Here is a 25,553-nt window from a genome sequence, read left to right on the forward strand (position 1 = left end):
CAGTGGCCACTGGGCAGCTTATCTGGGCCTCGAGGTGGCCACCGAACAACTCAGCAGGGGTGGGAAGAAGGAAAACTGAAGATGGGGAGGCAGAAAAAGGTAAGTTTGGCTTGTGGGCAGTAAAAATAGAAGGATGGAAGAAAAGAGAAGCTATGGAGGCTACCAGGGGAGGGAAAGAGGAAATAGTGGGAGAAGGGTTACAGGGAGAAATGAAATGGCCCCGTGCAAGTCCTTGCAGGCTACCTCTTTGTACATCACTGTATCCAGTGGAAAACTGGCTGTACCTCATATGGTGAGGTTCATAAAGGAGTCACCCAAGGGTTTTCATAGGTATGCAAAAATATTGTAAATTAACTGAAATAAAGGAGGGGAGATGCTCAAAAGCATCCTAATGGGGACTGAATATACTACAGGAATGTTGAGTCAGTGAAAGGGAGGAAAGGAGAGGGGAAAATACCATGCTCAAACCTCTAAGAGTTTAAACCATCCTGGAGGGGAAATTTGGGAGGCTAGAGTTGGATTCCAAAATAGTTTTCCCCCCTTTTAGGAGACACAGCTTATTATCTTTGAATATAAACTTTCCCTTCTTGCCAAGAGTGTACCTTCTGTGTTCTGCCTTGTCAACAAACAGTGCCAATGTCAAGAAATTCTGAAGCTCTGGATGTATATGTGATGGCAGGTCTGAGAGGCCATTAAAATTGGGTGTGAGTGCAGCAAGTGGGGATAAAATGCATTAAATTCAACTGCCAAGTTTGTTTGTTGTTTTTGGCCTTCTAGATATATCATACTGAGGTCAAAGTACGCTATACGCATAAATCCATAAAACAAAGCCTTAACTGCCCATCTCAGTCTCCTGATTTCTTGGTTGCAGTATCCCTTTTGGGTTGATGTTGGAGTCAAGGAATAGAAAATATTTAACCATTTCAATTTCTTCATTGTCAGCCTTAGAGTTGTGTAATTCCCCTGTAGGCCTTACTTTTTTTCTTCTTGATGTTCAGTTGTAATCATGATTCGGCACTTTCTGTTTAAACCTTCATCAGTAGTTGTTTCAAGTTTCCACTGTTTTCTGCCAGCTATATGGTATCACCTGCATTATCTCAAATTGTTCACAATCACAGGGTGATTGTAAACCGGTCTGATTCTTCCTTAAGTGGTAGAGAAAGTCAGCATATAAAAACCAACTCTTCCTCTTCTTCTTTCCTCATGATATGGTCTGCGTATAGATTGAAGAGATGGGGAGATAAAATACATTGTTGTATGACACCTTTGCCAACTGGAAACCATTCTGTTTCTCCATATTCTGTCCTCACAGTAGCTAGCCTCTTGTCCAGAGTATAGGTGCACTTCAAAAGTGTGTTTAACCTGAAATATGCATCTAGAATCTAAAGGAAAACAGCTGGGATGAGACCAAGGAGACATCTCTTTTCACAGTTATGTTTTCCCATGTGTATGAGAATGTGCATCCTCCCAATACATGAGATCACCATTTTGTCTGAAAGGGGTGATGAGCAGTTTCAGCCTTGGTCTACTCATACCTGAACTTTCCAAGGGTTCTGGTTCACTCGCATTGAAGCTGAAAATATGTGTGTTGGCCCATTTAGACAATATGACAATCACATGTATTTGGAAGATCATGTGCAGTGCATTCTCACATGTGTGGTAAAATGTCATGCCTGAAAGGGGCTACGGGCACAAGGGGAAAGGATTAAGCTCCATGTACCGCACTACTCCATTCAAAATTGTAACCTCCTAAAGCTGCTTTTCATTAAAAAAAAAGTTTTTTATTTTTACAAATACACAGTTGTGTATAATGTGCTGCTTTCCCAGGTTACAGGCCTTAGGTAGCAATGCTGGAAATATCTCTGTCTGAGACCCTGGGAAGGTAAGTAGTAGTAAGAGCAGACAATGCTAAACTAGATGGATCTGTCTCAGTGTAAGGTAACGCCATATGTAGCCATCTTCGTTTTTCTGCCTCATGACGCCCTTGCTCTCCGAATCGTGTCCACTCCTTTCCATCGGCATTCAACCATTTGTTGTGAGGCGGCCCACAGCTGTGAAATGAGTAACCCTCCCCAGTAGCCCCCTCCTCCCAGGAGCCAGTGTGGTGTAGTGGTTAAGAGCGGTGGTTTGGAGTGGTGGAGTCTGATCTGGAGAACCGGGTTTGATTCCCCACTTCTCTACATGAGCAGTGGAGGCTAATCTGGTGAAGTGGATTTGTTTCCCTGCTCCTACACACGAAGCCAGCTGGGTGACCTTGGGCTGGTCACACTCTCTCAGCCCCACCTACCTCACAGGGTGTCTGTTGTGGGGAGGGGAAGGGAAGGTGATTGTAAGCAGGTTTGAGTCTCCCTTAAGTGGCAGAGAAAGGGGGTTACCGCACTTGTATTCCCAGGGGTGTGTTAAGAGTTTGAAAATGTTATAAAAAATACTGTTCGCACTTTCTATGTATTCCCACCGATGTATTGAGAGTTTGAAAACGTTATAAAAAATACTGTTCGCACTTTGTTTGGCCCCTTTAGCTGTGAAGATGTCTTCCAACCATTTATAAGCCGTGGTATCAAAAAACCCTTTTAAAGCAATGTTTTTTATAACATTTTCAAACCCTTAATACATTGCTGGGGATACAAAGTGCGGTAACCCCTAAAGTTGGCTTATAAAACCCGACTCTTCTTCTTCTCTCAAGCAGGGCCGAGGCACGGCCACTTTTCAAAGGCGCCGGAGAGACCTTTAGACGAAGGGAAGATAAAGGCGTCCAATATCAGGATTCTTCCACGCGCAAAGAAAAACACTGCGCTTTCTTTCCTCCCCTGTTTGTAGATAAAACATTAGCGGATAAAATGGAGGATCATATCTGCCTTTTTTTTCTTTTCTTTTTTGGGGAGAGAAAAAGAAATTACTACTTAGAGATGTGAAGGGAGAGGGGGAAAAAATCAATGTGACATTTGAATACACTTTGAAGTTCTCTCGCAGCTGGAAACTTCACAACTTTTGTCTCCCCCTCCGCTGTATTCATTGCATTTCCATATAAAGCCGCTTGCCTGTTAAATACCATCTCTCCCCCCGCCCCACTTTTCCCTCTGGCTCTTCTTCTCCCCCCGCCCCCTCCAAAGGTAACAGCGTTCCCTGAAAGCCTTTGCAAAAGCAGAGCAGAGCTTTGATCGCGGCATCTGTATCCCGAAGAAGGGAGGCCGCCGGGGTTCAAACAAGGGACTGCAGATGGAGTGAGGCAGGGCGATAAGGGGAAGGCGAGCCGGGGATCCCGGGGAGCCCCCCAGCCTAAGCCGTTTAGACGTAAGACGGCGGGGGAAATCCTGGGGGTGATTACCGAACGCAGGGAGGGGGTCTCCCCCTCTCTCGATAGCCGCCAGAATGGATCCGAAAAACGCGCCCGCCGGATTAAATTGCATTGGAGTTGCCGCTCTCTAGATGCCCGTTTTCCCCCATCTGAATTCTCAAAACTCTGCCTGGCGGCTCATTGTTGAGTTTTGAGGATATGGATGGGGGGAAAGTGCATCTAAAGAGTGGCGAATCCAAGGCAACACCTTCGATCCTTTCTCTCTTCTCCTTCCCCTCGCTTATCTTTTTCCTTCTCCTTCTCAGGGGTGGAAGTCGAAGGGGGGCCAAGAGTATGAGGGCATCGCATTCTCATTACATCTCTGCACGTTGGCTACCCTTTAAGCGGTCTTTTGGGGCATTTGTACATGGGAGGTTTTGCCTTGGATTTTTTTTTTTTTTAATAATATATTTTTTGGGGGTTCTTGTAGGTTATCCGGGTTGTGTAACCGTGGGTGCACGTTGGCTACCCTTTAAGCGGTCTTTTGGGGCATTTGTACATGGGAGGTTTTGCCTTGGATTTGTTTTTTTTTTTAATAATATATTTTTTGGGGGTTCTTGTAGGTTATCTGGGTTGTGTAACCGTGGGTGCACGTTGGCTACCCTTTAAGCGGTCTTTTGGGGCATTTGTACATAGGAGGTTTTGCCTTGGATTTTTTTTTTTTTTTAATAATAATATATATATATTTTTGGGGGTTCTTGTAGGTTATCCGGGTTGTGTAACCGTGGGTGCACGTTGGCTACCCTTTAAGCGGTCTTTTGGGGCATTTGTACATGGGAGGTTTTGCCTTGGATTTGTTTTGTTTTTAATAATAATATTATTTTTTTTGGTTCTTGTAGGTTATCCGGGTTGTGTAACCGTGGTCTTGGTATTTTCTTTCCTAGGAAATTAAATACCAAGACCACGGTTACACAACCCGGATAACCTACAAGAACCAATGAACTCTGACCGTGAAAGCCTTCGACAATATTTTTTTTATTTTCCTTCATTTAATATATCCATAAAAAACCATTATAATAATAGTAATAAAGAGAAAAACAAATAATATTCTAATTTAACAATCAAATGACTTCCCCCTCTTCCTCTTCCATCTAAAATTAAATTATATAAGCTTTTGCTAACGGAACTAATCCCAATATTATTTTAATTAATCTGTTCTTGTCATATCCAACATTACAAAATCAGTACCTAATATAAAAATTAATACAAAGCATGGATAAGGGATTAGATCAATGAGTGTCCTTTAAATGATCCCGTTAAAAAATGATTTCCACAGTACATTCTCCAAGCCTCCCATTCCCCCCAAAAATTGTTCATTATCATTCTGATTTATCAAAGCTGTAAGCTTCGCCATCTCAGTCAATTCCAGCATCTTTTTTATCCAGTCTTTTTTGTCTGGTATCTCAACTGTCTTCCATTTAGCTGCATATATCAATCGAGCAGCCATGGTGGCATAAATCAAAAAAGTTCTGTGAGTAAAAATGGTGTCCGGTATCATACTCAATAGCATCATTTCAGATGTTTTGGGAATATTTTGTTGTAGAATCAATCTTATTTCATTATATATCATCTCCCAAAAAAGTTTCATCTCCCAAAAATTTTTGCCTTGGATTTGGCCGCTCTCTAGATGCACATTTTCCCCATCCACATTCTGCATGGGGGCTTATTGTTGACTTTTGAGAATTTGGATGCATCTAAAGGATGATTAAAAGGTGGGTGGGACTAAAATGGCAATAAACTGGTAGCTAATTATTGGTATAGTGAAAATTGTCAATAAATGAAAAGAGCCACCCTATGTGGTATTCAACTGAACCATCAAACCAAAGATTCAAAGTAAATGAAACTTAAATAGTATATTGATAATCATATACAATATTGAAATTAGTTTACAAAATGCAAAAATAGACACAATGAAACTGTTAAATAGTATATTGATGGTCATATACAAGATTGCAGTTAGTTTACAGAATGCAAAAATAAGCACAACCGTGGAGGAAACTGTTAACTTCACAGTATTGCAGTAATTATCCTAGTCTTCACTTGACTCAGCACAGGTATTTACTTATCTCTGCATCTAAAGAGTGGCAAATCCCAGGCAAAATCTCCCATGCATAAATGGCCTTTTTCTTATTCTCTGCTATCCCCCCCCCCCTTGAATGTTAACGATAATAATTGATGCTTGGGAAACTTGTTTCCTGTAATAAGATCAGACCTTTTGCAAAGGGAGGAGGAAAAAAACCCTTGCCTTTTTGCTGAGGCGATGGTGGCCGGATGCTCTGATAATGGAGAAAGGACCTCGCCTTTTTTAGTTTTGCTTTCCAAACAGGCCATTTGGGATGTTAAGTTTTGCTAAAGCCAAACAAGTTGCCAGATCACTGGAGCAGGAAGGGGAAAGCCAGCAGGGCCCCTGTGGGGGGGGGGTTGTGTTGGCTCCCCTCCGGCCTGCCCAACAGGCCACTGAAGTGGAACGCCAGCAAAGTGACAGACAAGCTTCTTGCTGGGGAGACACGAGCCCATCTTTCTTTCTCCGTCGCCTTTGCCTTCCCTTACCCCCGCCAGCTGGCAAAGTATGGACAAGGGCGGTTGAATCCATCAAGGCTGTAGAGAATGCTTGTTAAACATACCAAGGTCAAGGGAAGTCTCTGGAAGCTGAAGAGACTTCAACTCGCTTCGTTCACTCATGCATGCGTGTGATTAACATATTTATGGTAAACTTGTGCGATCTTTATGGTGACATTTTATGTTAGACCTCCATGCGGGTAAAATGCAGGAACCAGTTATTCGTTCAGTGTAAATTCCCAAGCTACTACAGGTGAATGATAAATATTAAATCTTTGTTGTTTTTTAAACAAATTTGTACTGCTTTGACATTGGGATGATCAAGAAGTTAATGGCTATGCAAACCATTAACTGGAAGTAAGCCCCACTGAAATGAGTGTGAAAGCTGGACAATGAAGAAAGCTGATAGGAAGAAAGTAGATTCCTTTGAAATGTGGTGTTGGAGGAGAGTGTTATGGATACCGTGGACTGCCTGAACTGACCATAGAAGCTAAAATGACTAGACTGAGGCTATTGTACTTTGGTCACATTATGAGAAGACAAGAGTCACTAGAAAAGACAATCATGCTTAAAACAAAATTGGACTGTGAAGAGCTCCAAAAGGATCTCTACAAACCGAAAGAATGGGCATTAAAATGGCAAATGAGATTCAATGTGAGCAAGTGTAAAGTGATGCATATTGGGGCAAAAAAAATCCCAACTTCACATATACACTGATGGGATCTGTGCTAGCAGCGACAGACCAAGAAAGGGATCTTGGAGTGGTAGTGGATAGCTCGATGAAGAAGTCAACCCAGTGTGTGGCTGCTGTAAAAAAGGCAAATTCCATGCTGGCCATAATTAGAAGAGGAACTGAGAATAAAACTGCTGATATCATTCTGCCCTTGTACAAATCTATGGTGAGACCACACTTGGAATACTGTGTACAGTTCTGGTCACCACACCTAAAAAAGGATATTACAGAGATTGAGAAGGTGAGGAAAGGGCAACCCAAATGATTAGGGGACTAGAGCAACTGCCCTATGAGGAGCGGTTACAACTCTTAGGGCTGTTTAGCTTGGAAAGAAGGCGGCTAAGGGGAGACACGATAGAGGGCTATACAATTATGCATGGTTTGGAGAGAGTGGACAGGGAAAGGTTTTTCTCCCTCTCCCATAATACTAGAACACGGGGTCATCTGCTAAAGCTGGAGGGTGAGAGATTCAAAACAGCTAAAAGGAAGTATTTTTTCACACAACGCATAGTTAAATTGTGGAACTCCCTGCCCCAAAATGTGGTGATGGCTGCCAACTTGGAAGGCTTTAAGAGGGGAGTGGACATGTTCATGGAGGAAAGGGGTATTCATAGCCGTTAGTTAGAATGGATACTAGTCTATATGCATAACTATTATCTCCAGGATCAGAGGAGCATGCCTGTTATATTAGGTGCTGTGGAACACAGACAAGATAATGCCGCTGCAGTCACCTTGTTTGTGGGCTTCCTAGAGGCACCTGGTTGGCCACTGTGTGAACAGACTGCTGGACTTGGTCTGATCCAGCAGGGCTATTCTTATATGCTAGGAAAGAGGAAGACCCAGCAAGAGATGGATTGATTCTATAAAGGAAGCCACAGCCCTCAATTTGTAAGACCTGAGCAAGGCTGTTAAAGAGAGGGCATTTTGGAAGGCATTGATTTATAGGGTTGCCATGAGTCAGAAGCGACTTGACGGCACTTAACACACACAAGCCCCACTGAACACAATGGCGGTTACTTATGATAATTCATTATACTGTAGATTGGCGAACTGAACACATGAGGCTGCTGTATACTGTTAGGCCATTGGACTATCAAGGTCGGTATTGTATACTCTGACTGCAAGCAGCTGTCCAGGGTCTCAGGTCTTTCACATCAGCTACTACCAGGAATTGAACCTGGAACCCTCTACTTTCCAAGCAAATGCTGCACCACTGAGCCACAGACAAATCAACTCTCCTTTGCTGTTTTTATAGCCAACAAGTGTACAGCAAATGCTGATTTTTAAAAATATGGCTGCAATCCTTTCCCTTTGCCCTAGTTGTGGTGCCCTACCTATACAGCAGGTATAGCTAATATGGTTCCACACTGCTGTTAAAGATGCACCTATGCAAAGGGAACACAGCCAAGTCAAAACTTTGTAAAACCCCTTAGGGTGCAATATTCAGGATAGTCTGACACAGTAGATCTTGAGCCAATTGAATAACTTTGGCATAAGGGGACATTAATGGCATGACTTTTTTAAAACCTAATGCACCTAAGCACATGAAGCTACCTTACACTGAGTTAGACCTTTGGTAAAGTTCAGTATTGGCTACTCCAAAGGACACTCCACAGTCTCAGACAGAGGTCTTTCATATCATGTACTGTTTGATCCTTTTCAACCAGTGATGTTGGGGATTGCAACTCAGACCATCTGCATACAAAGCAGATGTTCTGTCATGAAACTACAGTTCCATCCTTACACAAAGAATTGGGCAGAATGTTTTGTGCAATTATGTTCCTGAAAAGTGCAGAATTCCTGGAAGGTCCCATTGTGAAAACAAAGCTTCCAGTTGCCCCATTAGTCCAGGGGTCCCCAACGTGGTGCCTGTGGATGCCATGGCACCCTCCGGCACCTTTTCTGGCACCCACCAAGTGCTTTTAGGAAGAAAAAGAAGAGATGGTTTTTATATGCTGATTTCTCTACCACTTAAGGGAGACTCAAACCAGCTTACAATCACCTTCCCCTCCCCGCAACAGACACCCTGCAAGGTGGGTGGGGCTGAGGGAGGGTGACTGGCCCAAGGTTACCCAGCTGGCTTCGTGTGCAGGAGTGGGGAAACAAATCCAGTTCACCAGATTAGCCTCTGCCACTCATGTGGAGAAGTGGGGAATCAAACTTGGTTCTCCGGATCAGAATCCACCATTCCAAACCACCGCTCTTAACCACTACACCACGCTGACAATTCCGAAATCCATGACAACAGGAGGGACCAGGTAGGGTTTTTGCCCAGCAAGGCTTCTGATTGACTATTGGAGATTCAATTAGTTGTGCAGATTTTTTAAACTGTTGCTTTGGCAGCAGCTGCCACCATGGCACAAGGAGCTACACTGTGTTACTGAAGTTGAACTGTGGCAATCATTTTGTGGCTGGCTCCATCTCTTGCAGTAGCCCTTTTGTGGCAGCCCTTTTGTTGCTGCACCCACCATGCCGTGTCAGAATTCCAAGCGTGGCTGCAGGCTCAAAAAGGATGGATTAGTCTATTAGGATCCCTATTCAGAATGTGTCTATTAGGATCCCTATTCAGAATGTGGCGTGCTCTCCCCTTAGCTCGGCAGCTTAATATTGGGCTGTTAGTGCTCTCTTGCTCAATCTAAATATACTTTTTTTCAGTCATTCCTCATAAAGCTTGTGCTCAAGGTAGCTTTGTCTGTTATGGTCCCCACTAGAAAACTACTAGAAGCAAGCCCTGCATGAATTCAGCCCTTGCTGTGGCTGTAAGGCATGTAACAATTCACTGTATGACTCATCCTACGATGCAGAATTCACACACCACACTCCAGAAACTGCCTCAAGTTAATTCTCTGCCTAGTTGGGGCCTAGAAAACGGTGTCTTTAAACATTATAGGTAGAGCATTAGAATAGCTACAACAAACAAGGAAACATTCTAGAAAAGGGGGGGGCATAAGTGTCAGAAGAATGTTATTTATGAAGAATGTTTTATATGTGTTCTATCATTTTTAATCCACAAGACCCCAAGATAGTTTCTTTGGAAATTAGTCAACTTGGTATCTTCCATCTCTCATCCCCTGTTAAATGTGATTTTTTTGTGGGGGGTGGGGAGTGTGCTTAATTTGAAAAAAAGAAAAGGAGGGTGGAAATAGTGCTTGGATCCCCTACAGGAAATTCAGATTCTTCCCGAAATGTTGCAATTTTGAAGAAAGCACACAAAGCTTGAACGCACTCCAAAGACCCCTGTGGACACCACAGCTGCTGTGGCTAATGCCCCACTGTGTCAAGTGGCATCATACAAGAGATGGAAAGCCCCTGATGACCCACATATGCCAAGTCCAAAGCAGGTGGCCCTCCTGTCCATGAGCAGTTTCTGCAAGTTCAGGGAGGGGAAGGAGAGAAAGAGAGAGGAAATTGTTTGGGGAGTTGTGTGGTGATGAGTTCTCCACACTGGGATTTGGCCCAATTGTCCTCTCTGCTTCTGCCCAGTTAATTAAGCGCTAATCCTAAAGTAGCAGAGCATGTACCAGATAATAACCATCACCATCACTCATACACCCAGAGAGGCTTCCTACCTTGGATGTGGAGCATAGAAGGAGTGGGAGGGGGGAATTGAGAACAGTTGTGTGTAATAATCATGCCATTCTTAGCACAAAAGCTAAAATGAAACAGACAAAAAGAGCTCCAGCCTGTGCTTCGTTCATCTCTAGTTTACCCACCATTATGGTGTAACATCCAGAATTGATTGATTCCACAGGCAGAGATTGAGAGAGGATAATAAACTTACAAAACAGCTTTATAAAACGAAAACAGAAGAGGCAAAGCCTTGCTAGAGCAAACCAATTACTCACACAGTATTGTAACCCAACTTAAAGCAGAGCGACACGGTCAGCGAAATTACATGGCACAGGTCTCACTGGACTATACTCCGCTGAAGACAGATGGGGGAATGCATTTTTAAGTACTTCATAAGAGTAGAAGAAAGACACTGGAGGATCAGACATTTTATTTCCCACAGTAGCCAAACAGATGTTCCTTGTAGACACTGAGGCCTGTGTGTAGGGTTGCCAACCTCCTGGTGGTTGCTGGAGATCGCCCTCTATTACAGCTGATCTGCAGGCGACAGAGATCAGTTCCCCCGGAAGAAAATGACCACTTTGGAAGGTGGACTCTATGCCATTCTACCCCATTGAAGTCCCTCCCCTCCCCAAACCTGTCCTCCTCAGGCTCCACCCACAAATTTCAAGGTATTTCCCAACCCAGAGCTGCCAACTCTATCTGTACTGCATGTATAAGCCACTGTTTGTATAGTGAAACCCACATAATGAGGATTGGGGGGGCGGTAACAGAAGTTTATAAGGATGAGTAACTTCTCACAAATAACTGATGCCTAAACTACATCAGAGTCCTAGCTTCCTTCCTAACGCAATAGATAGGCACAAAGTAGATTTATATAACCTGCTCAGTGCTGCTGCGTTTCCAGTAGGGTAGATAACCTCCAGGTAATACGTGGAGATCTCCCACAATTACAATTGATCTCCAGGCAACCAAAATCAGTTCCGCTGGAGAAAATGGCTGCTTTGGAGGGTGGACTCGATGGCATTATACCTTTCTAAGGTCTCTCCCCTGGCGCCACCTCCAAAATCTCCAAGTATTTCCTAACCCAGAGCTGGCAACCCTAGTTTCCAGGTATCACAAGGTTACTATACTCCCACAAAGACCCCATGTGGCAGGCTACTTGGTCTCCCTGACTCCTCACACAGCCATTCTGTCCCACACAGGTGAAAGTTTTCCTGTCCTCACTCCACCAAGTTAATCAGAGTTGTCTCCCTTAGCAAATTGGGCTAATCACTAAGCCCCCTCCCGCTGTTTAACTACCATGCTCCTCTTTGTCCAACATTACAAAATGCCCGACAACAGTTGCCTGGTGCTTTGCATGTTCCCCTTTTCCCTCCCACCCAGGTAAACCTCCTTGCATTGGCTGTACCTGCATCCAGAAAATCATGTCAAGGAGAAGAGATTTCGCCTTAGCCTTCTTCCTGCCATACTAGTTTTCTACAGTGATTCCCCTCCCCACACACGCAATCAAAAGTTACAGTCTGCCGTGTAACTCTAGCCCATTTCAAGGTTTAAACAATGAATAAAATGTGTCTCCCATCCTTTTGATGTATAATAAATCTTCTCCCAGACAGCAGGAGTTGAAAGTTTCTTAACTTTCTTTCTTAATTGACCACATGTCGTGTATCGGAATCCATTAGGAATGAATTGTTCCATAGGGAGGGGGGGAATAACTCCAGGATCAACAACTAATTGGCAATTGCCCATTTCAAGGGTCTAAATGTGAATGTTTCTTTTATGTCCTTTCAGTTTCTGAATTATTTATTTGTTGCCATTGTGGTGTGACAAAGCTTCAGGCCGCTTTTACATCAACTAGGATAACTATTGGTCAACTCAGTCATTAATACCAGTTTTGAAAGTATCCTAAATTGGAATTGTTCTCTCTTTGCTCTCCCTCAATGCAGAAAGATCAGCTCATAACTAGAGTCCTTTTCAGATGTGTTTTCAACATGTTGGGAGGGGAGCAGGATAACATGCCCTGTCCCCGTTCCTTAACTTCACATGCTGATTTGAAAGAGTAAAACTTACATTGTACAACTACCATTTGGGGGCAACAGCCAAAGAGGCCTTCATCCAAGACCCCTCTAAATGTACTTATGACAACAGTGTGAATTCCTGCAGCAAGCCCATATTGAAGTCTTTACCACCCAAATGCTCCTGTTACAACTCAGAACTGGGTTTGCATCCCTACCAGTGCTTCTGGAAGGTTACTGTGTGTGTGTGTGTGTGTGTGTGTGTGTGTGTGTGTGTGTGTGTAAAGTGCCGTCAAGTTGCAGCCGATGTATGGCAACCCCTTTTGGGGTTTTCATGGCAGGTGACTAACAGAGGTGGTTTGCCAGTGCCTTCCTCTGCACAGCAACCCTGGACTTTCTTGGTGGTCTCCCATCCAAATACTAACCAGGGCTGACCCTGCTTAGCTTCTGAGATCTGACAAGATCAGGCTAGCCTGGGCCATCCAGGTCAGGGCTAAGTTTAATTTAGGGGAAAGGAAAGCAGACTGGGGCAGTTCAGCATGGACCAAACTTATTTATGGCCTGAGCTGAAACTGAAAGGGATTTTGGCTTGGATCAGTAAAACTTATTTTCAGTGAAACTTGGCAACACTGCTAATTTTAAAAATGTACACAACAAGCGAGCTGAAGTTTTCGAACAAGCCAAGGGAAAATGTTTCTTCTGTTCTGCTACTTGTAGAACCAATGTGTAATCTTCTGGGATCTTTGTTAGTCTATGGTTTGGAAATTCCATTAACGTAACCCCTCAGCAAATAATGCATTAAACAACATTATACCCTTTCTAATCCCTTCAGACCCCCTTTACCCCTCAACCAAATATATGTGTGTGCAAGGAAAGGATTTCATTGTTTCATCGGGGGGGGGGGGGGAGGAAATTTTCTGTGTCAGATTAAATAGGATATGAGCAAGCAAGCAGAATAAGCCAGTAAAATGTAATTAAACCATTTAGCACCCCATAAAACAGAATCCCCATAAAAAAAGTAATGCAAACCACAGGGGTGCAGTCAGCACAAGGCCTTGTGTCTCAGCTGGATTTAAAGGGACACTGTCAACCTATTACAGCCCAGCATTTCTCGAACTGAAAGTGCAGTGCTCTGTGAAAAGCATTCAGATTTCTTCTCTGTTGTGATCTTGGGAATAAGAAGCCCCCCTGCTATTATTGCTTTTGAAAGTGGTGGCTGTTTGAAACCATCATCTGTACATCTTTCTTCACCCCTGGCGATCTCTCCCTCCTTCATTCCATACTGAGCCCCTGTTATGCATGCTAGTACCCTTCACAAGTAAGTGGAAGAATTAAACTCGCTGGGGAGAAATAAACCTTTGGCCTCTGAACTTCGGGCACATTTTACATTGGTGCTGTGGGATTTGGGATTCTGCTCATATTTGCCACACTTTCAAATTCCTTGCATACACAGAGAGGTCCATGGACATTTCCCCAGGTTTAACCAACATCTTCCTCCCTCTGGCTGTCTTCCAACTAAGTCACTCATACAATCTCTTCCATACAAGTCACTCATACAAGGCCCTTTTAAATCCCCAACCACATATTCCTTTGGGGGCGGGGGAAAGGAGGAGTCAATAAGGGGTTAGGTTTTAAAGCATCATGTCACATTAAGCTGCTATATACTGGGTCAGTATATCATGGTCATTATTGTCCACTCTAACTAGCAGTAGCTCTTCAGGGCCTCAGGAAGAGGTCTTTCACATCACCTACTACCTTTTCCTTTTTGGACCTTCTTCATACAAAGCAGGTACTCCTTTTCAGATCCAACTCTTTACTTCCTCAGAGCCAATACCAACCCTTTATTTTCTCAGATGCCAACCCTTTATTTCCCCAGATACCAACCCTTTATTTCCTCAGATGGATACCAATCCTCTACTTCCTCAGAGCCACAGCCAGGAAAACTGAAGATGAGTTCCCATATGCATGCTTATCACTTGATAACTACAAAATCCAGTGATGATTTGCATGTATGGGTTATCATAGATCTGACACCAGAGATAGAATTTGCATACGATCCCAAACACAGTTATTTTCAAGAGAGTAAGTCCATACATTCAGCTAACATTCAAGTGTGCAGTAATTATTTCAAGTGCAGAAAAATCAAGTGACACATGTGTGGACTAATCTAGAGATATGGACAATTGTATGAACAATTGGGCATTCCCTTCTATGGAGAGTGTAAGAAAAGTTCAGTATTCTTGCTCAAAATCAGGTTTTGGTTTGTTTGTTTTAGAGAAAGCAAGATATTTATGCCTGAAATAAGCCTGCAAGAAGCCGGTTACATCACAAGCAAGTGGAAACTTTTCTGTACAAGCAAGCAGTTGATTGATTTTGATCTGATTGTAGTTGCCGGCTTAGTGCTTAGTTGTGCGTTGCGCTCCCAAGCAGTGCACCTGACCCAAGAATTCAAATCAAACATTAAAACATAAACACAGAAAACCCGGAGACTAGTTTGGATGAAATGGCACAACTTTATTGATTGCAGCAGCAAGGCATTGGCATGGCATGGGGGCTTATCCAGACATCAACCTGCCACCCTGCAGGCCGATGCACATCTCCCAGCACCCCTGCTGGGAAAGCAAGAGATGGCAGTCCAGGGACACACGAGGGCGGCAGCCAACTGTGTGGTCCCCTGCCACTCGGAGGAGGCCCGCCTGACAGCTCATGGCAAGGCATGTCACCCTGGCAGCCAGAGTGAGGCTCGCCCCTGGCAGCCTTCCATCTTGGCATGTCCATGCCCAGCCTCCTCCAAAATCCCGTACAAGGATCCTCATATGGGAAAATTGGCACGCAGGCCGTTTCCCCCCCAAACTGGCTAATGCCCCAATGCCAAACCGCCAACAGTTGTGCGGCAAGAAACTTAAACATATAACACAGCAGAGGGTGGGTGGGTCAAAGCGCGAAGGAAGAGGAAGCGCCGGCGAACGCCCCTTCCCTTTATGCTGCGGGCCCCCGGCAGGCCCCGCCCCCCGCAGCAGCCCTGAGCCGATTGGCTCCTTCCCCAGCTCCCAGCCCACACCGGAAGTCACGCGGCTTTCCAGCTGGGGGTCGGGCGGAGCGCCGCCATTTCCTCCCACCGCCATTCCGAGGCAGGCATGGCCCCCCCCCCCAGCCCAGCCGGGCAAGCCCCCGAGGCTCCCAGCCCTCCGGCGCCCGCCCCAACTACCGCTCGTCCGCGCCCCGCCCGGTACAACCCAGCAACCTGCGGCCTCCGGTGAGTCGTGGCCGTGTTTCAGTTGAGCTGGAGTTATTTTGCTCTTAATTGTTTTGAGAACCATGCTTGTCTGTGATTTTGTTGTGCTGTGACAGGGTCAGTGGGAGGCAGGAGCAATATTTGACCCAAGCCTTAAGTTTAAAGGGGTCTATGAATGTACATATGTTAATTTTTTGGCATCTGATAACGTTTTGCAATGTGTTCCATTCATTTTTATTATTTTGCTCATTTTGCTTTAATGTGTTGTTACTTTTGATTTTTTGTCGTGGTTGGGGGCAGGCCTTGAAACTGGAAGTTGCCTGGGCCACTAAGACCTCTGGGAGATCCTGGATGCTGGTAGACCTACTGAGTTTCTACTGGGAAACAAAGGGCATATAATTTGAAGGAAGGGATGAGTTTGGGGAGGGGCTGTGGCTCAGTTTGTAAAGCATCTGCTTGGCATGGAGAAGATCCCAGTTTCAATCCCTGGCATCTCTAGTTAAAGGGACTTGGCAAGTAGGTGATGTGAAAGACCTCTGCCTGAGACCCTGGAGAGCCGATGCCGGTCTGAGTAGACAATACTGACTTTGATGGACCAAGGGTCTGATTCAGTATAAGGCAGCTTCATGTGTTCACGTGCTCATAAAAGACCACTATGTAATATACTGAGAGCTCCCTGGAGCTTCAAGTCATCCTTAGTCAGTTTTCTTTCTGCCTGTTGCCCTGGATTTAGAACAGAGTGCCAACAATTGCTAAAAATCTACTATTTTTTATTACCTTATCTCTACACATCTTAACAAGAACACAATAACAAATGTACATGCATGAATGAATGACTGAATCTAGATAGTAGGGAGTGTTGTTACATTGTGTGCAGCAACAAATGGCTGCTGACGCTGGTAAGAGCTGGCGAGATATGCAAAATAATCTGCGATTTTATGGGCAAAGTGATAGCTTGGGGTAAAATTACACTTTATATTTTTATTGTAACTTCCATATAATTGCAATGTAATTACATTCACTGGACTATGAAGTGTATTTAACCCATGTAGTTAACCCTCTACTTAGGAGCTCGTGAACTAGATACACATTTACTAAAGTTCTATTTTTTTAGCAAACTACATCATAATGTGCTCCATTATGAAGTCAAATACAAGCTTTTTTAATAATGAAATTAGCCTTCCAATTATATGAACTAATTTTAATTACAATAAAAAGAGCATAACCCAGTGTAGTTATTTTGTAATTACAGAGCCTGCAGTTACACTGCAATTATATGTAACTAGGAAAAAATCCAGTCCAACGACGTTGATCCTGTTGGCCAAGATTGCACTGGCACTGAGCTGTATCAAAAATGCATATATTCATTTAGGTAAGTGGGCAACAGTTAATTCACATTCCATAGGTAGGAAGAGGCATGTGCAGAGTATGGTATGGCATAGGGCAAAGGTTCCCAAACTGTGCTCCAAGGAGCACTTGGTGCTCCACGAAGCATCTCCTAGTGCTCCATGAAGAGATTGGAAAGAAAAATACTACTGCCATTCAGTTTAGTATATAGGTGCTAGGTGAAAATTAGTGCTCCGTGATGAATTTCTCTCCTGAAAAGTGATCAGTGACTCAACAAGTTTGGGAAACTCTGGCATAGGGTAAGAGCTGCAGTCCTGTGCATTAGATGGGCCAGGGAAGATGACATATGGGACACAATGTTAGTAGAGCATTTGTAGGATTGCTCTCCCCTTCCCAAGCTATTTGCAGGTTCAGGCAACATTTTGGCACAAGAAGAGAAAGCAAAGATGGACCAGTGCTGCTCAGTTGCTCACCATTAGGAATGGATGATGATTATCCATGTAACTGAAGGCCTCTGAGCACCAACCATGGGATTTGTGTACCCTCTGAGCGGTGTGTACCCTCTCATGATCTGCCCAAGTTCACAGAATCATCATTGCTGTCTGACAGATGGCCATCTAGCCTCTGCTTTAAAACTTCCAGGGAAGCTCACCACCTCCCGAGGAAGCCTTTTCTACTGAGGAACCACTCTAACCTTTGATCATTGTAAGTTCAAATGTCAGTCATGACCACTGCAAAGTTCTCAGCATCTCTGATCATGACACACTGACCTGACATGAAGAATGCTTTAGCTTTTGTTCCTTACAGCAACTGGAAATCTGTACCACATTCGAGTGAGCTCAGTGTCAAAGCACTTATGGTCTGCTAGAAGGACTACTTGGGGATCTGGCCAGGATCAACAGAAATACGGTGTGCGATACGTGGAGATTGACAGTGCTAAACCAACACATTTGAAATATGAAGTAAGCCCTGCTGAGACTTGCCATTAAGTGTTCCTGAGCCAGACAGAATACAGTGCAGAGGAGACAAAGGGGGAGGGAAAGGAAATTGAGCAATCTATAATCCTTATTCTGCAAAACACTTAAATTAAGGTTTGACTTTAAACATCTAAGTAGTTACAATAACTTTAGTATGGATTTGCGAGTCATGTTAATTTCTGTCGGGATTGGAGAGTCAGCTTGATTTCAAATGAGCTGCTTGTACAGTTAAAGGCAAATGTGTTAATCGATCTTCAGGAATGAGGACAAATCTTTCACCACTTCCAAAAGGATTGTGACAGTGCAAGCCTCCAGAGCAGGGGTGTCAAACATAAGGTCCATGGGCCGGCTCCAGCTCCTTGAAAGCTCTTATCTGGCCCGCAAGCCAGGCAATGCAGCCACACACACACACACACTCTCGATCTGGGCTGGCGAGGCATGGCCCAGCCAAGTGATATTGATGTCATATCCGGCCCTCGTAACAATTGAGTTCAACACCCCTGCTCCAGAGGAAAGGAAGTCCATACAAGCCATAACATTTGGAAAGTCCTTATGGTGGAAAACAACTTTGTGTTCACCTGCCATGGTAGTCCAAGAAGGGATTCTGTTAGGGTTGCCAGCTCCAGCTTGGGAAATACCTGGAGATTTTGGGGCGGAGCCTGAGGAGGGTGGGGTTTGGGGAAGGACTTAGGGTTGCCAAGTCCTTCTTAGCCGCTGGCGGGAGGTTTTTGGGGCGGAGCCTGTGGAGGGCAAGGTTTGGGGAGAGGAAAGACTTAAATGCCACAGAGTTTAATTGCCAAAGTGTCTATTTTCTCCAGGTGATCTGATCTCTGTCGGCTGGAGATCAGTTGTAATAGCAGGAGAACTCCAACTAGTACCTGGAGGTTGGCAACCCTAGAGGGACTTCAATGCCATAGAGTCCAATTGCCAAAGCAGCCATTTTCTCCAGGTGAACTGATCTCTGTTGGCTGGAAGTCAGTTGCAATAGCAGATCTCTGGCTAATACGCTGTAAAATACGAGAATCAGGAGACATCCATGGTTTGAAGATAAAGAAACATGAGTTTAAACTGAGAGCTTTTGTGGATGATCTTCTATTGATTTTGGATGACCCCACCCACTCTGTTAATACCTTGAATGGTATATTGGATTCTTACAGTGAGGTTTCAGGATTTAAAATGAATCAAGAGAAAACGCAAACAATCTTCAAAAATCTTTCTGTAGCAGAACAACATGATTTTACTGACAAGACAGGATGGGAAAATGCAAATAAAATAAAATATTTGGGAATTTGGATTTCTATCAAAAATAAGGATTTGTTTACAAAAAATTATGTTAAGCTATGGGAAACAATAAAGAAGGATATGTCGATATGGTCAAATAAAAAACTTTCTTTGCTTGGATGTATTTTGACCATACAAATGAACATTTTACCGAGATTATTGTTTCTGTTTCAAAATCTACCTATAATATCCCAAGTAAAACACTTCGATGCTTGGAAAAAAGATCTAATAAATTTCATCTGGCAAGGGAAAAAACCAAGAATTGCCTATAAGTACTTGGTGGACTCTAAATATAGGGGTGGTTTTGCACTTCCTAATTTTAAACTATATGCTGAAGCAGCTGCCTTGGCATGGCTTAAAGATTGGATGGAATTGTCCAATATACGTTTATTAGACTTAGAGGGTTTTGACAATAGAAGTGGTTGGCACGGATATTTATAGTATGGTAAAATTAAGACTCATGCATCATTTCAGCAACATATGGTGAAATCATCTTTATTTAAAACATGGTCCAGATACAAACACCTGCTGGAAACAAAAACCCCATTATGGATTTCATCACAAGAAATGCTGACATTGAAACCATTAAGACCAGCCCAATTTATTACCTATCAAGATCTTTTAAAGTGGGAAGGAGCACAATGCTTACTTAAAGAACATGAAGAAGTTAAAGATAGCTTAACCTGGTTCCAATATTATCAAATAAAATCGGTTTTTCTTCAAGATCAAGAAGTGGGATTTTAAAAAAATAAATCGACCTTTCAAAAACTTATATTGGATACAAATGAACATTTAGTACTGAAAATCTACAAGCTATTGCTGGAACTTTACTGTGAGCAAGAAAGAATTAAACCCATCATGATTAATTGGGCACAGATGTTGGGTCACGATATACAACTTCATAAATGGGAAAGACTTTGGTCTCGAGATATGAAATCCATACTCTCTCAATCATTAAGAGAAAATATTTACAAAGTGATGTACTGTTGGTATCTGACACTGAAAAAACTGGCAAAGACTTACAAAACAATGTCCCCACAATGTTGGAAGTGCAAAAAAGAAATAGGTTCATTTCATCACATGTGGTGGACTTGTGAAAAGGCTAAAAAATTTTGGGATATGATATATAATGAAATTAGGTTGATTCTACAGAATAATATTCCAAAGACACCTGAAATGATGCTACTAAGTATGATACCGGTCACTATAATTACCCAAAGATCATTTTTTATGTATGCCACTACTGCAGCTAAATGGAAACTGACTGAAATACCAGATAAAAAAGACTGGATACAAAAAATGATGGACCTAATGGAAATGGCGAAACTTACAGCTTTAACAAATCAAAAAGACAATATGCAATTTTCGGAGGAATGGGGGGCATGGAAAACTTACTGTGAAACTGAATTTCAAATGGGGTCATTTAGAGGGTATTCATTAAGCTAATATTTTTATACATATAAGTAAAAATAGCTTTTTATCATATGTGAAATTTATAATAACGGCAAAATGTTATGTTATAATTAGCTTACGAAGTAGTTAAATATTAGTGAATGTAATGAAATGTAAGATTAATAACCATTTACAAAAGAGAAATAATTTTATTTCTAGATGGAAGGAGGTGGAGGGAGGTCAAACACAACTTAAATTTAATGTTATAATATATCAACAAAGTTTTGTTTTTCTGTTATTGTAATTTAGATGACAATGGACTTTTAAACTTGTTGAAAAGTCGAGTTAAGATTTTGGAGAAAATAATAAAAAAATTTTTTTAAAAAAACAGAAGGATGTAACTCTGTTTAGCATTGCGTTGCACTACAAATCACCTTCTGTTATTGCAATTGTCTCAGCTGCCCTTTCTTCACACTCATAAATTTCATTACAGCCTCCAGGCACCCATTCAGGATTTCAACTGCCTCTCACCTGGTCAAGATGAAAAACAGAAATACAGCTCGATATCACTAGCATATTGATGACCCTGAACTCAATAACTTCAGGTGACCTCTCCCAGAGGTTTTGTAGATATGTTGAGTAGCAGGGGAGACAAAATTAAACTCTGAGGAACTCTCCTCAAGATGAACAAAAGCCTCTCAACACCACTTTGTGCAATGTATACTTCAGGAAAGATTAGAACCATCACAGAATGGTGACACCTAATCCATGTTTAATGGATCAAACACTGCTGAGAGGTCCACGAGAATAAGCTCCCCTTCTCTTCCTCTAGATGAAGATCATCCACCATGGCAACAAAGGCTATTTCAGTCCCCAAATCAAGCCTGAATGAAAATGCTCCTCTAGATAATATGGGAGAAAGTATGCTGTGAGACACTGTATAATATAGCATGACAGCCAAGCTAGAAATGACATGTAACACAGGTCATGGGTACCCATCCAAACTCATTGTCACACCAAAGAACTGTGCACTTTACCTTAAAATCACTCTGTTACCCCACTGTGCTGCAAAATGCTGCCAAGAGCCAGCGTGGTATAGTGGTTAAGAGCAGTGATTTGGAAGTGGTGGACTCTGATCTGGAGAACCAGGTTTGATTCCCCACTCCTCCACATGAGTGGAGGAGGCTAATCTGGTGAACTGGATTTGTTTCCCCACTCCTACACACGAAGCCAGCTGGGTGACCTTGGGCAAGTTACAGTTCTATTAAGAGCTCTCTCAGCCCCACCTACCTCACAGGGTGCCTGTTGTGGGGAGGGGAAGAGAAGGTGATTGTAAGCCGGTTTGAGTCTCCCTTAAGTGATAGAGAAAGTCGGCATATAAAAACCAACTCTTCTTCTTCAAGGGAAGCTCTCCCATGCCATTTTCACCAGCTGCTCTCCCATGCCATTTTCACCAGTGGAAATGTCCACAGGGGGATTCATGAGAAAGGTGAAAACAGGGCTCCTCTGAAGCCATTTCTGCTGGTAAAAAACGGTGCAGAAGGGAAACCAGAAACCCCTCCTCGCCTCTCACATCACAGCTGACAGAGCAATGGAGCATTTTTAAGGTAAGCTGCACAGTTCTTCAGCATGATAGCGAGTCAGGATGGGCACCCATGTTGCAACTCGTGTCACATGTAACATCTAGTTTAGACCTGAATGTGAGTACCAAGTAAAACAAATGTAAAAATATAGGAATACTGAGAATTTTGACATGCACATGGTCTCCAGCCTAACTTACCAGGATCAAACAGATAATAGCTATCAGTCTTGAAGATAATAGATAATAGCTATCAGTCTTGAAGAATGCATGTTATCGCTCTAGTGCTGGATGTAGTCCTGAGCCAGCATGGTGTAGCAGTTAAGAGCGGTGGTTTGGAGAGGTGGACGCTAATCTGGTGAACTGGATTTGTTTCCCCACTCCTCCATATGAAGCCAGCTGGGTGACCTTGGGCTAGTGACAGTTCTCTTAGACTAGTCACACACTCTCAGCCCCCCCTACCTCACAGTGTGTCTGTTGTGGGGAGGCTAAGGGGAAGGCGAATGTAAGCCGGTTTGATTCTTCCTTAAGTGGTAGAGAAAGTCAACATATAAAAACCAACTCTTCTTCTAGATGGAAAAAACCTTGTACATCTTCTGTAATATTTTGTCACAAATATGGACTGTTTTTGTGGCTGGAGTCTGAAATGATCTCAGCTAATCAAGGTGTTTGCTTTTAAGATGGATTTTGATGCAAAAGTATGCCTCAGTGGAGTAAATTGTAATTGAACATTGGTATCTTTGTGAGACTCAGCCTGATCCATGATACTACTTCTCCTGGCCTTTTTGGCATCCGTTCTCTGGGTCTGAAAAGCAATGGGAGATGCCTTTAGCTTTTTCTATTCGCTGGGGTGGCCTGAAGCCCTAGATGACTTGAGGACTAGAGCACAGTAGCCATTTGTTCTGCAGGGTCATCGCTCTTGCCTTATTAAATACACTACACTTCTAACTCATGTTACACTTTTGCACTTGCACAGTTGTTAAACTAGGGCGAAAACAAATGGTCGCTTTAACCTCCTTTATTCCCTGTTTCAGCCAGGATTCAGCCAGGATCGAACACACGTTCGGCGAAAATGCATGTGTTTGATCCTGGCTGAATCCTGGCTGAAACAGGGAATAAAAGAGGCTAAAGCGACCATGCGTTTTCGCCCTAAATCTTTTTGATCATTGAATAAGAAGACATATATACCCCAGTCATATATACTCCAAAACATATCCCCCAAATGACTTGCAGCTTTACGGGTCTTTATACCTGCACAGTCAGGTGCATCCTTTAAATGCCCAACAAAAGATACATTGCCTGCTTTTTGTGCTTGCACAGTCAGCAGCTTCTATCATGATCAAAAGATTTGCTATCTTGGTTCACAAATGGGCCATGCGCTTTTGTCTAAAGTAACCAGTCAATCAACTTAAAAGAAAATGAACCAATAACTTTACACAGCAATGCATTCTACTCAGTTTGGCTGCATTTACTTTTAGCAGTTAGTATGGGCATTGTGCCTTGACCTGGATGGCCCAGGTTAGCCTGAACTCATCAGATCTCAGAAGCTAAGCTGGGTCAGTACTTGGGTAGGAGACCACCAAGGAATTTCAGTGTCACTAAGCAGAAGAAGGCAATGGCAAAACCACCTCTCTTCATCTCTTGCCTTAAAAGCCCTACAGGGTCACCATAAGTCAGTTGCGGCTTGACAGCACCCTACACGGACACTGTGTGTCCAACCAGGAATACTGTGTTGCAAGTGCATCCCTTTTAGCTATTAAAAGATTTAAAAAACCAATTTGTTATTGATGCAGAGGGTAACTACAATGCCCATGAGGCTGTGTGAGAACGTGCATATGTGCATTGATCCACATCTGGACAGCTCAATAGCCACTGATGGAAACCAAGTAACTTTAATAAGGCACAGACAGACATAGCAATAAGTCTCAACTCAAAATGTTATTCTTCCCCCACCCCTTTATGTTGGAGGCAATATTTGTAGCAGATGCAGTGGCTGAGTTGGAAGATCTTTTCTTCCTCAGTTGAACACACTGGAGCTGTTAAGATGCACATCAGCAGTGTGTGGAATGTTCGGCTCCCGTGATCACTACTTACAAACAGGACACTCACAGAGCAGGCAGGTGATGGAGAGTCCCTGAAAAATACTATAAAGCCTAGTTTTATTCATTTAAATTCATGAAGAATTTGTGCACGAGGCGTTAAATGACAACATAGCATTTTTCACTAGAGAAGATGATATAAAGGTTTCTCAGTAAATAAAACTCCATTCTATACAAAAACAAATGTGAGTACAGTAATTACACATTGAGAATTTCTCCCTCTTTCCTTCTCTCAGCAGTGGCACATAATTCCTCTATGACTAGTTCCAGTGCAGATCGATGAACAATTGGAGTGAATTAAAGCAGGTGCGCATTTGTAACTCAATATCTGCAAAATTATAAAAGACATCTTAATTGTACCACATTGGATTGCTAGAAGACCGATGGCTTTCTTTTCTTAATAATCATGAGATGACCTTAACAATTCTAAATTAAGGTTTGAATTTTGTTTCCAGCACGTCTTCTGCCTTTTGCTTATGGGCCATATAGATGCCAGCAGAATATGTAATAGATATTCGTGGGTGAACAAATCGGCGTTGGCAATCCTACCAATGTAATGACAGTTGCAGTAAGATTTTTGCAATATATGTATATGCTATATAAAATATATTACAGTTCTCTCATTTTGTATCAATTCAGGGTAGCACACCACAGATTGGTAATTCGATTGCTTTACTGCTGTTATTTACATGTGAAAGACTATCGCATCGATTCCAAGTGGAATCTCAGTATCTTGAGATTGCTCTGAGGATATAAATGAGGGCCCTGCAGGAAGACGATGAAATGGGAAAATAATTTTGAGATAATCTTGGGAAAATAATTTTGAGATAATCTAAATCAGGAGAGTAATGAAAGGGTAATGAGGGAGAGTAATTTAAACAGGCTTAATCAGATTTCATAGGAATTTAATCCTTTTTGCATTTTTTGTAATGACTAGCTTATACTAAAATATAATAATTTATCCAGTTCCTGGGCACTACAATAAATTCCTTTAAAAAAAAACCCTTTCTCTCCTACTGGTTTTCCTGTGATCACTAGTCAGAGAATCATAGAGTTGGAAGGAACCACAAGGGTCAACTGGTCCAACCCCCTGCACAATGCAGGAAATTCACAACTACCTCCCCCCCACACACCCCCAGTGACCCCTACTCAATGACCAGAAGATGGCCAAGATGCCCTCCCTCTCATGATCTGCCTAAGGTCATAGGAATCAGCATTGCAGACAGACGGCCATGTAGCCTCTGCTTAAAAACCTCCAGGGAAGGAGCACTTACCACCTCCCGAGGAATTCTGTTCCACTGAGGAACCGCTCTAATTGTTAGAAAATTCTTCCTAATGTCTAGACGGAAACTCTTTTAAGATTCCTATACCTTAGTCACCATGGACCTCATTAATACTAGTCAATGGGTTCCTTGGACAGCGAAGATTTCTA

This window comes from Euleptes europaea, chromosome 9 (genome assembly GCF_029931775.1).
Source record: "Euleptes europaea isolate rEulEur1 chromosome 9, rEulEur1.hap1, whole genome shotgun sequence".
NCBI lineage: Eukaryota > Metazoa > Chordata > Lepidosauria > Squamata > Sphaerodactylidae > Euleptes > Euleptes europaea.